The sequence below is a fragment of the Salvelinus alpinus genome, chromosome 4, assembly GCF_045679555.1.
Source record: "Salvelinus alpinus chromosome 4, SLU_Salpinus.1, whole genome shotgun sequence".
Classification (NCBI taxonomy): Eukaryota; Metazoa; Chordata; class Actinopteri; order Salmoniformes; family Salmonidae; genus Salvelinus; species Salvelinus alpinus.
The window spans coordinates 8,130,302-8,144,506 of record NC_092089.1 but is presented as its reverse complement, the minus strand read 5'-3'; positions in this window follow the sequence as shown (position 1 = coordinate 8,144,506).

Below are 14,205 nucleotides of genomic sequence, written 5' to 3'. Positions count from 1 at the left end.
ATGATACCCTCACTGCTCTGTCAACTCTCCAAGGAGTCATGAACCCTCACTGCTCTGTCACCTCTCCAAGGAGTCATGATACCCTCACTGATCTGTCAACTCTCCAAAGAGTCATGATACCCTCACTGCTCTGTCAACTCTCCAAGCAGTCATGATACCCTCACTGCTCTGTCACCTCTCCAAGGAGTCATGATACCCTCACTTCTCTGTCAACTCTCCAAGGAGTCATGATACCCTCACTGCTCTGTCAACTCTCCAAGGAGTCATGATACCCTCACTGCTCTGTCAACTCTCCAAGCAGTCATGATACCCTCACTTCTCTGTCAACTCTCCAAGCAGTCATGATACCCTCACTGCTCTGTCAACTCTCCAAGGAGTCATGCTACCCTCACTGCTCTGTCAACTCTCCAAGGAGTCATGATACCCTCACTGCTCTGTTAACTCTCCAAGGAGTCATGATACCCGCACTGCTCTGTTAACTCTCCAAGGAGTCATGATACCCTCACTTCTCTGTCAACTCTCCAAGCAGTCATGATACCCTCACTGCTCTGTCAACTCTCCAAGGAGTCATGCTACCCTCACTCTCTGTCCACTCTCCAAGGAGTCATGATACCCTCACTGCTCTGTCAACTCTCCAAGCAGTCATGATACCCTCACTGCTCTGTCAACTCTCCAAGGAGTCATGATACCCTCACTGCTCTGTCAACTCTCCAAGGAGTCATGATACCCTCACTGCTCTGTCAACTCTCCAAGGAGTCATGATACCCTCACTGCTCTGTCAACTCTCCAAGGAGTCATGATACCCTCACTGCTCTGTCAACTCTCCAAGGAGTCATGCTACCCTCACTGCTCTGTCAACTCTCTAAAGAGTCATGCTACCCTCACTGCTCTGTCAACTCTCCAAGGAGTCATGCTACCCTCACTGCTCTGTCAACTCTCCAAGGAGTCATGATACCCTCACTTCTCTGTCAACTCTCCAAGGAGTCATGATACCCTCACTTCTCTCTCTCCAAGGAGTCATGATACCCTCACTTCTCTGTCAACTCTCCAAGGAGTCATGATACCCTCACTGCTCTGTTAACTCTCCAAGGAGTCATGATACCCTCACTTCTCTGTCAACTCTCCAAGGAGTCATGATACCATCACTGCTCTGTCAACTCTTCAAGGAGTCATGCTACCCTCACTGCTCTGTCAACTCTCCAAGGAGTCATGATACCCTCACTGCTCTGTCAACTCTCCAAGGAGTCATGATACGCTCACTTCTCTGTCAACTCTCTAAAGAGTCATGATACCTCTTTGCTCTGTCAACTCTCCAAGCAGTCATGATACCCTCACTGCTCTGTTAACTCTCCAAGGAGTCATGATACCCTCACTGCTCTGTTAACTCTCCAAGGAGTCATGAACCCTCACTGCTCTGTTAACTCTCCAAGGAGTCATGATACCATCACTGCTCTGTCAACTCTCCAAGGAGTCATGATACCCTCACTGCTCTGTCAACTCTCCAAGGAGTCATGATACCATCACTGCTCTGTCAACTCTCCAAGCAGTCATGATACCCTCACTGCTCTGTTAACTCTCCAAGGAGTCATGATACCCTCACTGCTCTGTTAACTCTCCAAGGAGTCATGATACCCTCACTGCTCTGTCAACTCTCCAAGGAGTCATGATACCCTCACTGCTCTGTCAACTCTCCAAGGAGTCATGATACCCTCACTGCTCTGTCAACTCTCCAAGGAGTCATGATACCCTCACTGCTCTGTCAACTCTCCAAGGAGTCATGATACCCTCACTGCTCTGTCAACTCTCCAAGGAGTCATGCTACCCTCACTGCTCTGTCAACTCTCCAAGGAGTCATGATACCCTCACTGCTCTGTCAACTCTTCAAGGAGTCATGCTACCTTCACTGCTCTGTTAACTCTCCAAGGAGTCATGAACCCTCACTGCTCTGTCAACTCTCCAAGGAGTCATGATACCATCACTGCTCTGTCAACTCTTCAAGGAGTCATGCTACCCTCACTGCTCTGTCAACTCTCCAAGGAGTCATGATACCCTCACTGCTCTGTCAACTCTCCAAGGAGTCATGATACGCTCACTTCTCTGTCAACTCTCTAAAGAGATGATACCTCTTTGCTCTGTCAACTCTCCAAGCAGTCATGATACCCTCACTGCTCTGTTAACTCTCCAAGGAGTCATGATACCCTCACTGCTCTGTTAACTCTCCAAGGAGTCATGAACCCTCACTGCTCTGTTAACTCTCCAAGCAGTCACCCTCACACAGATTAAAAACCATCATGGAGCTGGGAGGTCTTTTGTGGACCATTGTCTCTTTGTCTGATGTTTGGTCATCAGGAAGAGTAGCTCCTTCTGAGTAATAATATACTCCAAATACAGAATAGTGTGTGAAAGGAAAAGGGACAACAGCAATCAGAGAACAATGGGTCCGGATGGCAGGTCTTTAACAGCCTGGAGAGGAGGGATGGTTTACGGCTTCAACATCATCTCACCACCACCAGGGTCAGGAGCTGACCCTGGCTTTTCAAACACAACTCATTCATTGTATTTTACAGAGCTTCGAGAGCAGGTAAGAGAACAGAGTTTTAACACTCCAATTAGTCAATGTCTCTCTCAGGGTTTCTATCTCAAGTTGATACGTTAAGCAACCATGACCAATTTACCCCAGGTGGGAGAAACCATTACCAAACTGCCCCAGGTGGGAGAAACCATGACCAATCTACCCCAGGGGGGAGAAACCATGACCAATCTGCCCCAGGGGGGAGAAACCATGACCAATCTGCCCCAGGTGGGAGAAACCATGACCAATCTACCCCAGGTGGGAGAAACCATGACCAATTTACCCCAGGTGGGAGAAACCATGACCAAGTCCCCTAATACAGGACTACTAAAGACCCACTGCAGACGGCTCTATATCAGTCCACTAATACAGGACTATTAAAGACCCACTGCAGACGGCTCTATATCAGTCCACTAATACAGGACTATTAAAGACCCACTGCAGACAGCTCTATATCAGTCCACTAATACAGGACTATTAAAGACCCACTGCAGACGGCTCTATATCAGTCCCCTAATACAGGACTATTAAAGACCCAGCACTGCAGACGGCTCTATATCAGTCCCCTAATACAGGACTATTAAAGACCCACTGCAGACGGCTCTATATCAGTCCCCTAATACAGGACTATTAAAGACCCACTGCAGACGGCTCTATATCAGTCCCCTAATACAGGACTATTAAAGACCCACTGCAGACGGCTCTATATCAGTCCCCTAATACAGGACTATTAAAGACCCAGCACTGCAGACGGCTCTATATCAGTCCCCTAATACAGGACTATTAAAGACCCACTGCAGATGGCTCTATATCAGTCCCCTAATACAGGACTATTAAAGACCCACTGCAGACGGCTCTATATCAGTCCCCTAATACAGGACTATTAAAGACCCACTGCAGACGGCTCTATATCAGTCCCCTAATACAGGACTATTAAAGACCCACTGCAGACGGCTCTATATCAGTCCACTAATACAGGACTATTAAAGACCCACTGCAGACGGCTCTATATCAGTCCCCTAATACAGGACTATTAAAGACCCACTGCAGACGGCTCTATATCAGTCCCCTAATACAGGACTATTAAAGACCCACTGCAGACGGCTCTATATCAGTCCCCTAATACAGGACTATTAAAGACCCACTGCAGACGGCTCTATATCAGTCCCCTAATACAGGACTATTAAAGACCCACTGCAGACGGCTCTATATCAGTCCCCTAATACAGGGCTATTAAAGACCCACTGCAGACGGCTCTATATCAGTCCACTAATACAGGACTATTAAAGACCCAGCATTGCAGACGGCTCTATATCAGTCCCCTAATACAGGACTATTAAAGACCCACTGCAGACGGCTCTATATCAGTCCCCTAATACAGGACTATTAAAGACCCACTGCAGACGGCTCTATATCAGTCCACTAATACAGGACTATTAAAGACCCACTGCAGACGGCTCTATATCAGTCCACTAATACAGGACTATTAAAGACCCACTGCAGACGGCTCTATATCAGTCCCCTAATACAGGACTATTAAAGACCCACTGCAGACGGCTCTATATCAGTCCCCTAATACAGGACTATTAAAGACCCACTGCAGACGGCTCTATATCAGTCCCCTAATACAGGACTATTAAAGACCCACTGCAGACGGCTCTATATCAGTCCCCTAATACAGGACTATTAAAGACCCACTGCAGACGGCTCTATATCAGTCCACTAATACAGGACTATTAAAGACCCACTGCAGACGGCTCTATATCAGTCCCCTAATACAGGACTATTAAAGACCCACTGCAGACGGCTCTATATCAGTCCCCTAATACAGGACTATTAAAGACCCACTGCAGACGGCTCTATATCAGTCCCCTAATACAGGACTATTAAAGACCCAGCACTGCAGACAGCTCTATATCAGTCCCCTAATACAGGACTGTTAAAGACCCACTGCAGACGGCTCTATATCAGTCCACTAATACAGGACTATTAAAGACCCACTGCAGACGGCTCTATATCAGTCCCCTAATACAGGACTATTAAAGACCCACTGCAGACGGCTCTATATCAGTCCCCTAATACAGGACTATTAAAGACCCACTGCGGACGGCTCTATATCAGTCCCCTAATACAGGACTATTAAAGACCCACTGCAGACGGCTCTATATCAGTCCACTAATACAGGACTATTAAAGACCCACTGCAGACGGCTCTATATCAGTCCCCTAATACAGGACTATTAAAGACCCACTGCAGACGGCTCTATATCAGTCCCCTAATACAGGACTATTAAAGACCCACTGCAGACGGCTCTATATCAGTCCACTAATACAGGACTATTAAAGACCCACTGCAGACGGCTCTATATCAGTCCACTAATACAGGACTATTAAAGACCCACTGCAGACGGCTCTATATCAGTCCCCTAATACAGGACTATTAAAGACCCACTGCAGACGGCTCTATATCAGTCCCCTAATACAGGACTATTAAAGACCCACTGCAGACGGCTCTATATCAGTCCCCTAATACAGGACTATTAAAGACCCACTGCAGACGGCTCTATATCAGTCCCCTAATACAGGACTATTAAAGACCCAGCACTGCAGACGGCTCTATATCAGTCCACTAATACAGGACTATTAAAGACCCAGCAATGCAGACGGCTCTATATCAGTCCACTAATACAGGACTATTAAAGACCCACTGCAGACGGCTCTATATCAGTCCCCTAATACAGGACTATTAAAGACCCACTGCAGACGGCTCTATATCAGTCCCCTAATACAGGACTATTAAAGACCCACTGCAGACGGCTCTATATCAGTCCCCTAATACAGGACTATTAAAGACCCAGCACTGCAGACGGCTCTATATCAGTCCCCTAATACAGGACTATTAAAGACCCACTGCAGACGTCTCTATATCAGTCCCCTAATACAGGACTATTAAAGACCCAGCACTGCAGACGGCTCTATATCAGTCCCCTAATACAGGACTATTAAAGACCCACTGCAGACGGCTCTATATCAGTCCCCTAATACAGGACTATTAAAGACCCACTGCAGACGGCTCTATATCAGTCCACTAATACAGGACTATTAAAGACCCACTGCAGACGGCTCTATATCAGTCCCCTAATACAGGACTATTAAAGACCCACTGTAGACAGCTCTATATCAGTCCACTAATACAGGACTATTAAAGACCCACTGCAGACGGCTCTATATCAGTCCACTAATACAGGACTATTAAAGACCCACTGCAGACGGCTCTATATCAGTCCCCTAATACAGGACTATTAAAGACCCACTGCAGACGGCTCTATATCAGTCCCCTAATACAGGACTATTAAAGACCCAGCACTGCAGACGGCTCTATATCAGTCCACTAATACAGGACTATTAAAGACCCACTGCAGACGGCTCTATATCAGTCCACTAATACAGGAATATTAAAGACCCACTGCAGACGGCTCTATATCAGTCCCCTAATACAGGACTATTAAAGACCCACTGCAGACGGCTCTATATCAGTCCCCTAATACAGGACTATTAAAGACCCACTGCAGACGGCTCTATATCAGTCCACTAATACAGGACTATTAAAGACCCACTGCAGACGGCTCTATATCAGTCCCCTAATACAGGACTATTAAAGACCCACTGCAGACGGCTCTATATCAGTCCCCTAATACAGGACTATTAAAGACCCACTGCAGACGGCTCTATATCAGTCCCCTAATACAGGACTATTAAAGACCCAGCACTGCAGACGGCTCTATGTCAGTCCCCTAATACAGGACTATTAAAGACCCAATGCAGACGGCTCTATATCAGTCCCCTAATACAGGACTATTAAAGACCCACTGCAGACGGCTCTATATCAGTCCACTAATACAGGACTATTAAAGACCCACTGCAGACGGCTCTATATCAGTCCCCTAATACAGGACTATTAAAGACCCACTGCAGACGGCTCTATATCAGTCCCCTAATACAGGACTATTAAAGACCCACTGCAGACGGCTCTATATCAGTCCCCTAATACAGGACTATTAAAGACCCAGCACTGCAGACGGCTCTATGTCAGTCCCCTAATACAGGACTATTAAAGACCCAATGCAGACGGCTCTATATCAGTCCCCTAATACAGGACTATTAAAGACCCACTGCAGACGGCTCTATATCAGTCCACTAATACAGGACTATTAAAGACCCACTGCAGACGGCTCTATATCAGTCCCCTAATACAGGACTATTAAAGACCCACTGCAGACGGCTCTATATCAGTCCCCTAATACAGGACTATTAAAGACCCACTGCAGACGGCTCTATATCAGTCCACTAATACAGGACTATTAAAGACCCACTGCAGACGGCTCTATATCAGTCCACTAATACAGGACTATTAAAGACCCACTGCAGACGGCTCTATATCAGTCCCCTAATACAGGACTATTAAAGACCCACTGCAGACGGCTCTATATCAGTCCCCTAATACAGGACTATTAAAGACCCAGCACTGCACACGTCTCTATATCAGTCCCCTAATACAGGACTATTAAAGACCCAATGCAGACGGCTCTATATCAGTCCCCTAATACAGGACTATTAAAGACCCACTGCAGACGGCTCTATATCAGTCCCCTAATACAGGACTATTAAAGACCCACTGCAGACAGCTCTATATCAGTCCCCTAATACAGGACTATTAAAGACCCACTGCAGACGGCTCTATATCAGTCCACTAATACAGGACTATTAAAGACCCACTGCAGACGGCTCTATATCAGTCCCCTAATACAGGACTATTAAAGACCCACTGCAGACGGCTCTATATCAGTCCCCTAATACAGGACTATTAAAGACCCACTGCAGATGGCTCTATATCAGTCCCCTAATACAGGACTATTAAAGACCCAGCACTGCAGACAGCTCTATATCAGTCCCCTAATACAGGACTGTTAAAGACCCACTGCAGACGGCTCTATATCAGTCCACTAATACAGGACTATTAAAGACCCACTGCAGACGGCTCTATATCAGTCCCCTAATACAGGACTATTAAAGACCCACTGCAGACGGCTCTATATCAGTCCCCTAATACAGGACTATTAAAGACCCACTGCGGACGGCTCTATATCAGTCCCCTAATACAGGACTATTAAAGACCCACTGCAGACGGCTCTATATCAGTCCCCTAATACAGGACTATTAAAGACCCACTGCAGACGGCTCTATATCAGTCCACTAATACAGGACTATTAAAGACCCACTGCAGACGGCTCTATATCAGTCCCCTAATACAGGACTATTAAAGACCCAGCACTGCAGACGGCTCTATATCAGTCCCCTAATACAGGACTATTAAAGACCCACTGCAGACGGCTCTATATCAGTCCCCTAATACAGGACTATTAAAGACCCACTGCAGACGGCTCTATATCAGTCCCCTAATACAGGACTATTAAAGACCCACTGCAGACGGCTCTATATCAGTCCACTAATACAGGACTATTAAAGACCCACTGCAGACGGCTCTATATCAGTCCCCTAATACAGGACTATTAAAGACCCACTGCAGACGGCTCTATATCAGTCCCCTAATACAGGACTATTAAAGACCCACTGCAGACGGCTCTATATCAGTCCCCTAATACAGGACTATTAAAGACCCAGCACTGCAGACGGCTCTATATCAGTCCACTAATACAGGACAATTAAAGACCCAGCACTGCAGACGGCTCTATATCAGTCCACTAATACAGGACTATTAAAGACCCAGCACTGCAGACGGCTCTATATCAGTCCACTAATACAGGACTATTAAAGACCCAGCACTGCAGACGGCTGTATATCAGTCCCCTAATACAGGACTATTAAAGACCCAGCACTGCAGACAGCTCTATATCAGTCCCCTAATACAGGACTATTAAAGACCCACTGCAGACGGCTCTATATCAGTCCCCTAATACAGGACTATTAAAGACCCACTGCAGACGGCTCTATATCAGTCCACTAATACAGGACTATTAAAGACCCACTGCAGACGGCTCTATATCAGTCCACTAATACAGGACTATTAAAGACCCAGCACTGCAGACGGCTCTATATCAGTCCACTAATACAGGACTATTAAAGACCCACTGCAGACGGCTCTATATCAGTCCACTAATACAGGACTATTAAAGACCCAGCACTGCAGACGGCTGTATATCAGTCCCCTAATACAGGACTATTAAAGACCCACTGCAGACGGCTCTATATCAGTCCACTAATACAGGACTATTAAAGACCCAGCACTGCAGACGGCTCTATATCAGTCCACTAATACAGGACTATTAAAGACCCAGCACTGCAGACGGCTCTATATCAGTCCCCTAATACAGGACTATTAAAGACCCAGCACTGCAGACGGCTCTATATCAGTCCCCTAATACAGGACTATTAAAGACCCAATGCAGACGGCTCTATATCAGTCCACTAATACAGGACTATTAAAGACCCACTGCAGACGGCTCTATATCAGTCCCCTAATACAGGACTATTAAAGACCCACTGCAGACGGCTCTATATCAGTCCCCTAATACAGGACTATTAAAGACCCAGCACTGCAGACGGCTGTATATCAGTCCCCTAATACAGGACTATTAAAGACCCACTGCAGACGGCTCTATATCAGTCCACTAATACAGGACTATTAAAGACCCACTGCAGACGGCTCTATATCTGTCCCCTAATACAGGACTATTAAAGACCCACTGCAGACGGCTCTATATCAGTCCACTAATACAGGACTATTAAAGACCCAGCACTGCAGACGGCTCTATATCAGTCCCCTAATACAGGACTATTAAAGACCCACTGCAGACGGCTCTATATCAGTCCACTAATACAGGACTATTAAAGACCCACTGCAGACGGCTCTATATCAGTCCCCTAATACAGGACTATTAAAGACCCACTGCAGACGGCTCTATATCAGTCCCCTAATACAGGACTATTAAAGACCCACTGCAGACGGCTCTATATCAGTCCACTAATACAGGACTATTAAAGACCCACTGCAGACGGCTCTATATCAGTCCACTAATACAGGACTATTAAAGACCCACTGCAGACGGCTCTATATCAGTCCCCTAATACAGGACGATTAAAGACCCACTGCAGACGGCTCTATATCAGTCCACTAATACAGGACTATTAAAGACCCACTGCAGACGGCTCTATATCAGTCCCCTAATACAGGACTATTAAAGACCCACTGCAGACGGCTCTATATCAGTCCCCTAATACAGGACTATTAAAGACCCACTGCAGACGGCTCTATATCAGTCCACTAATACAGGACTATTAAAGACCCACTGCAGACGGCTCTATATCAGTCCCCTAATACAGGACTATTAAAGACCCACTGCAGACGGCTCTATATCAGTCCACTAATACAGGACTATTAAAGACCCACTGCAGACGGCTCTATATCAGTCCCCTAATACAGGACTATTAAAGACCCACTGCAGACGGCTCTATATCAGTCCCCTAATACAGGACTATTAACGACCCACTGCAGACGGCTCTATATCAGTCCCCTAATACAGGACTATTAAAGACCCACTGCAGACGGCTCTATATCAGTCCCCTAATACAGGACTATTAAAGACCCACTGCAGACGGCTCTATATCAGTCCCCTAATACAGGACTATTAAAGACCCAGCACTGCAGACGGCTCTATATCAGTCCCCTAATACAGGACTATTAAAGACCCACTGCAGACGGCTCTATATCAGTCCCCTAATACAGGACTATTAAAGACCCACTGCAGACGGCTCTATATCAGTCCACTAATACAGGACTATTAAAGACCCACTGCAGACGGCTCTATATCAGTCCCCTAATACAGGACTATTAAAGACCCACTGCAGACGGCTCTATATCAGTCCACTAATACAGGACTATTAAAGACCCAGCACTGCAGACGGCTCTATATCAGTCCACTAATACAGGACTATTAAAGACCCACTGCAGACGGCTCTATATCAGTCCCCTAATACAGGACTATTAAAGACCCAATGCAGACGGCTCTATATCAGTCCACTAATACAGGACTATTAAAGACCCACTGCAGACGGCGCTATATCAGTCCCCTAATACAGGACTATTAAAGACCCAGCACTGCAGACGGCTCTATATCAGTCCCCTAATACAGGACTATTAAAGACCCACTGCAGACGGCTCTATATCAGTCCACTAATACAGGACTATTAAAGACCCAGCACTGCAGACGGCTCTATATCAGTCCACTAATACAGGACTATTAAAGACCCACTGCAGACGGCTCTATATCAGTCCCCTAATACAGGACTATTAAAGACCCAGCACTGCAGACGGCTCTATATCAGTCCCCTAATACAGGACTATTAAAGACCCACTGCAGACGGCTCTATATCAGTCTCCTAATACAGGACTATTAAAGACCCACTGCAGACGGCTCTATATCAGTCCCCTAATACAGGACGATTAAAGACCCACTGCAGACGGCTCTATATCAGTCCACTAATACAGGACTATTAAAGACCCACTGCAGACGGCTCTATATCAGTCCCCTAATACAGGACTATTAAAGACCCACTGCAGACGGCTCTATATCAGTCCCCTAATACAGGACTATTAAAGACCCACTGCAGACGGCTCTATATCAGTCCACTAATACAGGACTATTAAAGACCCACTGCAGACGGCTCTATATCAGTCCCCTAATACAGGACTATTAAAGACCCACTGCAGACGGCTCTATATCAGTCCCCTAATACAGGACTATTAAAGACCCACTGCAGACGGCTCTATATCAGTCCCCTAATACAGGACTATTAAAGACCCACTGCAGACGGCTCTATATCAGTCCCCTAATACAGGACTATTAAAGACCCACTGCAGACGGCTCTATATCAGTCCCCTAATACAGGACTATTAAAGACCCAGCACTGCAGACGGCTCTATATCAGTCCCCTAATACAGGACTATTAAAGACCCACTGCAGACGGCTCTATATCAGTCCCCTAATACAGGACTATTAAAGACCCACTGCAGACGGCTCTATATCAGTCCACTAATACAGGACTATTAAAGACCCACTGCAGACGGCTCTATATCAGTCCCCTAATACAGGACTATTAAAGACCCAGCACTGCAGACGGCTCTATATCAGTCCCCTAATACAGGACTATTAAAGACCCACTGCAGACGGCTCTATATCAGTCCCCTAATACAGGACTATTAAAGACCCACTGCAGACGGCTCTATATCAGTCCCCTAATACAGGACTATTAAAGACCCAATGCAGACGGCTCTATATCAGTCCACTAATACAGGACTATTAAAGACCCACTGCAGACGGCGCTATATCAGTCCCCTAATACAGGACTATTAAAGACCCAGCACTGCAGACGGCTCTATATCAGTCCCCTAATACAGGACTATTAAAGACCCACTGCAGACGGCTCTATATCAGTCCACTAATACAGGACTATTAAAGACCCACTGCAGACGGCTCTATATCGGTCCCCTAATACAGGACTATTAAAGACCCACTGCAGACGGCTCTATATCAGTCCCCTAATACAGGACTATTAAAGACCCACTGCAGACGGCTCTATATCAGTCCCCTAATACAGGACTATTAAAGACCCAGCACTGCAGACGGCTCTATATCAGTCCCCTAATACAGGACTATTAAAGACCCACTGCAGACGGCTCTATATCAGTCCCCTAATACAGGACTATTAAAGACCCACTGCAGACGGCTCTATATCAGTCCCCTAATACAGGACTATTAAAGACCCACTGCAGACGGCTCTATATCAGTCCCCTAATATAGGACTATTAAAGACCCACTGCAGACGGCTCTATATCAGTCCACTAATACAGGACTATTAAAGACCCAGCAGACGGCTCTATATCAGTCCCCTAATACAGGACTATTAAAGACCCACTGCAGACGGCTCTATATCAGTCCACTAATACAGGACTATTAAAGACCCACTGCAGACGGCTCTATATCAGTCCACTAATACAGGACTATTAAAGACCCACTGCAGACGGCTCTATATCAGTCATTCTGGTTCTGTTGGGTCTCTGTGGGTCATTCTGATTCTGTTGGGTCTCTGTGGGTCATTCTGGTTCTGTTGGGTCTCTGTGGGTCATTCTGGTTCTGTTGCGTCTCTGTGGGTCATTCTGTTTCTATTGCGTCTCTGGGTCATTCTGGTTCTGTTGGGTCTCTGGTCTATTCTGGTTCTGTTGGGTCTCTGTGGGTCATTCTGGTTCTGTTGGGTATCTGGTCCATTCTGGTTCTGTTGTGTCTGTGGTCCATTCTGGTGCTGTTGGGTCTCTGGTCCATTCTGATTCTGTTGGGTCTCTGTGGGTCATTCTGGTTCTGTTGGGCCTCTCTGCTGCTGAAGAGACTAAGCAGTCTACTTCACAGCGAGGGAGTTAGAGGGATTTCATTGATGTTATCTCCACTCTGAGAGACAGCATCACACTGTGACTCGCTCCAGGAGAAGTTAAGCCGTGCACCAATGACAAACTCTTCAGATAAATATAGAGAGACTGATACGTTCTGAGTGTCGCAGATGTGCTGCTAACAGTGTGATGATATGAGGAGTACAGCAATACATCTGGTATATTCCAAACCTGAGAATGAACCGGCGCCTAACTGTGTGATGATATGAGGAGTAGAGCAATACATCTGGTATATTCCAAGCCTGAGAATGAACCGGAGCCTAACTGTGTGATGATATGAGGAGTACAGCAATACATCTGGTATATTCCAAGCCTGAGAATGAACCGGAGCCTAAAAGTGTGATGATATGAGGAGTACAGCAATACATCTGGTATATTCCAAGCCTGAGAATGAACCGGAGCCTAACTGTGTGATGATATGAGGAGTAGAGCAATACATCTGGTATATTCCAAGCCTGAGAATGAACCGGAGCCTAACTGTGTGATGATATGAGGAGTAGAGCAATACATCTGGTATATTCCAAGCCTGAGAATGAACCGGCGCCTAACTGTGTGATGATATGAGGAGTACAGCAATACATCTGGTATATTCCAAGCCTGAGAATGAACCGGAGCCTATGTGAAAAAGCTACTGTCACGTGACCCTCTCTGAAAGGGTTCATTGCATTGTCACAGTTCAGTAATATGTGTCGTACATTAGAGGTGGTCCAGAAGTCTGTAGGGACTGCACATATGCATATGCAAAGTACTGAATACATTTTGTAATGTCTTAAACGTGTATATAAAATTCCTATGCAAATTATATGATAAGTAACACTATTTAAAATGCAGATAGACTATTCCACATAAAACCAAGAGAATTCCACCTAAAACCAAGATTATATCACATTATAACCACTAAGAGTATTTCACCTAATAACAAAGATTATATCACATTGTAACCACTAAGAGTATCCCACATTATAACCACTAAGAGTATCCCACATAATAACCACTAAGAGTATCCCACATTATAACCACTAAGAGTATCCCACATTATAACCACTAAGAGTATCCCACATTATAACCACTAAGAGTATCCCACATTATAACCACTAAGAGTATCCCACATTATA